Here is a 4,360-nt window from a genome sequence, read left to right on the forward strand (position 1 = left end):
TTAGCTCTGCTCCTTTGGGAGACATTATTCAAAACAGAGAAGCTACAGGGCGAGTTGCCAAGTGGGCAATTGAACTTGGGTCTCATGGGCTGAAGTATGTTCCACGCACTATAATTAAGTCTCAAGCTTTGGTTGACTTCATCAATGACTGGACAGAGATGCAGATGCCAGAAGAAAAGCCGGACAACACATATTGGACTATTCATTTTGATGGGTCCAGGCAATTGGAAGGCTCGGGGGCTGTAGTTGTATTAACTTCCCCACGAGGTGATAAATTTTGTTATGTGTTACGATTGATGTTTCCGTGCACTAACAACGCAGCAGAGTATGAAGCATTGCTCCATGGTCTTCGAGTGGGTAAAGGAGGTTAGCTTGAGCCAGGTTAGATGTCTTGGTGATTTAGATCTAGTGGCTCAGCAGGTGTCTGGCAAGTGGGATTCCAAAGACCCTCTCATGGCGGCTTATCGCCGAGAGGTCGATGCGGTTGCGGGATATTTTAAAGGTTATCAGGTGGAACACATTGACCGTCAAAAAAACGAAGCAGCTGATGCTTTAAGTCGGCTGGGGTCTCAACGTAAGCCGGTACCACCCAACACCTTTTTAGATGTTTTGCATCACCCCTCTGTCAAGTTGCCCATAGAAGAAGATTTAGCTGTTCCTGACCTAGAGGCGAAGTTGGTGGCGGCTCTTCATGTCATCCCAGATTGGACGGTGCCATTTTTGGCTTACATGACCTGGGGAGAATTGCCAACGGATGAGACCCTGGCTCGATAGATAACCCGGCGGTCTAAGTCCATGACGATTTTGGATGGAGAGTTATTTCATCGCAGTGTTTCCGGAGCATTTCAATGGTGTCTCCCCCGAAGAAGGTCAAGAAATCCTTTGTGAGATCCATGAAGGCAATTGTGGTCATCACGCTGGGTCAAAATCCTTAGTGGCCAAGGCGTTTCGTCACGGTTTTTACTGCTTGACGGCTCATGCTGATGCGGAAGATCTGGTCAGTAGATGTGATGGTTGTCAGAAATTCACACGATGAGCGCATGTGCCAGCTCAAGAGCTCCGGATGATTCCAATAGCTTGGCCATTTGCAGTCTGGGGGCTTGACATGGTGGGACCTTTCAAAAGGCCTAAAGATAAAAAGACACATCTCTTGGTGGCTGTTGATAAGTTCACTAAATGGGTTGAGGCGGAGCCTGTGAGTAAGTGTGATGTAGCCACGGCGGTTCAGTTCATGAAGAAAATAATCTTCCGTTTCGGTTTTCCACACAGTATTATCACAGACAATGGCACTAATCTATCCCAAGGAGCTATGGAAGAGTTTTGTCAGCGAGAGCACATCCGGCTTGATGTTTCTTCTGTAGATCATCCTCAATCCAATGGTCAAGCTGAGAGAGCCAATCAGGAAATTCTGAAAGGGCTAAAGCCACGGCTTATGGTTCCTTTACAGCGAACGCTGGGTTGTTGGGTAGAGGAGTTGCCTTCAGTGTTATGGAGCATCAATACTACACCCAACAGGTCTACAGGTTAAACACCCTTCTTCATGGTTTATGGGGCAGAAGCAGTATTGCCCAGTGACATCCGTCATGACTCGCCCCGTGTGGCGGCTTATGTTGAAGCTAACAATGAAAAAGCCAGATAGGATGCGCTTGACTTATTGGATGAAGAAAGAGACTTAGCAGCAGCACGATCAGCAATCTATCAACAGGACCTGCGTCGTTATCACAGCCGCCGGGTTATGACCAGGACTTTTCAGGAAGGCGGCTTGGTGCTCCGGCTCATCCAAGATCTTTCAGATGCACACAATTTATCCCCACCTTGGGAAGGACCCTTTGTGGTCAGTAAAATTTAAACAACAGGTCTTACTACCTCATTGACATTCGAGAGCATGCAGACTCGCGTAAGTCGGAAGAGGAGACCCGCCGGCCGTGGAACATTGCTCAACTTCGGTCGTACTATACCTGAGCCACCGGCTCTCATCATGTACATACGTTCACATTGTATATACGATGATAAGCAATAAATTAAGACCATCGGTCTCTTTTCTTTTCAAAGATTATGCATCTTTATTATTTTTCACAAATGACTATTAAGGATTTGATCATATTTGAATCAAGTTTAACCTTTTCTAGTCTGGCTTATGATCATATTCAAATCTAGCTGTAAATCTCATGGTCACTTGGGGGCTTCCTGTTCAAACATAGGTCTTATTCGAACCAAAGAGAACATAGCTGTCGTAACCCTCTTGATCGGCTCCAAGCCAAACTCACTTGGGGGCTTCTTGATCGTATCCGAATCATAGCTTAACCCCTTTTGAGCCGACTTGGATCGTATTCAAATCAGGGTCGTTAAAAACCTCTAAAGGTCATTTGGGGGCTTCCTGTTCAAACATAGGTCGTATTCGAACAAAAGAGAACATAGCTGTCGGTACCCTTTTGATCGGCACAATGCCATAGCCATTGGGGGCTATATGGTCGTATTCAAACTTTAGCTTAACCCCTTTGGTCCGGTTTACTGATCGTATTCGAATCAGAAACCCCCAATCTTTTGAATACATAGTGAAAATTATGTTTATTATCTGTTGCTTGCCTTTGAGTTTTTGTTGTTTCAATATTACAAATGAGATAGCCTGTTTTTCTTTGTCGGCTCAATTATTGGACAACACAAACACCCGGGTTATTCAAGCCGGTGGTCTAAGGAACCAAAGGTACGAGCTACTGAGATATGATGATTATTGAATATTCAAGTAATATGAACTTTTATATATATGGAGTTATCAATTCATCACCCGGGTTACTTAAGCTGGAGATCTAAGGATCAACAAGGATAAGGTATGGTTTTTACTTATACACGCTTACCTGCTGCGTTAACTCAAGAGTTAGTATTAAACCTTATCCTTTATTTACATTGGTCTTTTTTTTGCTTATTGAGGTAAATTTATGGATTGTATATTAGGTGTTTAAGCCTAGTTGGTTCTAAACCACCTTGCCAGGTTTTTTCCTTATTTTCACAGGAACAGAGTTCAAACATTGCAGAGACAAGCATTAAACGATGCATTAAAAGCATTAAACATTGGCATCTGGAAGCACAGATTCACATAAGAAGTATTTTATGCACGATGGCATAAGCAAACAGGCAGAGTTTTTACTAAAGTTATTACAAGGCTTTATAAACTTGTGAAGATGATCACTGTCCCTCCCTCACCAGTGCACCACCGTCTGGTTGCTGGAAGTTAGACTTTGACCAATCAAAGCCGTTCATGGCGATGAATTCGGCTTCATCGTCAATCAGGCCGACCGGGTCAATTTCCGGAGCAAAGGTATCTTCTCTCACAGGTGGGATTAGATCTGCTACTTTATAGGAAGGAGTGGCCATCTTCTTATTTTCACTGTCAAAACCCGGCGGGTACTTGTCCACATTGGTGTCCTCTCCAAGACTAGTGGCCTAAGGCCGGACTTCACGTACACACGCTATAAAATCATCTTGGTCAAACAGAGACCCGTCCTCCTTCACGGTAGGATAGCCCCTTGCTACGTCCGCCGGGTCCAAATCTGGCACCCAAGCCTTGGAGCGGCTTAGAGCAGTCAAAGCTCCGGCTCGCGCACAGGAATGTTTTACCTCTTGGAACTGAGCAGGAAGGATGGAAAGCTTCTTCAGGACATCACTAAGCCAGTTGGATCCTTGGTTTACAGGAGAGATAGCGGCCAGAGCCCGTTGTGCACCAATGTACATTTGTTCAACCAAGGTGTATACGGCCTTCAGTTTAACCAACGGGTCTTGGCTCAGATTTTTGCTTCGCGGACCTGCATATATTTAACAGAGTCAATGGGCGGTTTATACTCCGGTTTAGCATAACATACACGAAAGGTCAAAGCTAGCCAGCTTACCAAAGATAGCAGCGACCATCTGAGACACCCGGCCCTTTAAACCTTTCAGCTCGGTTGATATTTCTTTCGGGGTTGTTTCGGCTGTTTCAGCTCGCCGGGTCAGAAGTGTTTTCTCATCTTCCCAAGTTTTCTCTTTGGCAGCAAAGTTGGTCTTCAAATTCTCCGTTTCAGAAAGGCTTACTTCCAGTTTGGAGGTGGAAGACTTCAGTTCTGATTCCTGACTCGCTAGCCGGGTCTTCGCGTCATTCAGTTGAGAGTTTAGTTTAGACAATGCATTCTATGCAATATTCAGACAAGTCAAGACTTGGTTTTAAATTCCAGCATCCAAATTCAAGATTCAAGTCCCAAGTACTTTACGAATAAACCACTTGGCACTTGGGGGCTAATGTATGCCAAATCAAATTTTTTTCAATTCTACCAGCATATTTGAAGTCCCAGGTCCTTTACAAAGTAACAACACTTGGCACTTGGGGGCT

The sequence above is a fragment of the Triticum urartu genome, chromosome 4 (assembly GCF_003073215.2).
Source record: "Triticum urartu cultivar G1812 chromosome 4, Tu2.1, whole genome shotgun sequence".
Taxonomy (NCBI): Eukaryota; Viridiplantae; Streptophyta; class Magnoliopsida; order Poales; family Poaceae; genus Triticum; species Triticum urartu.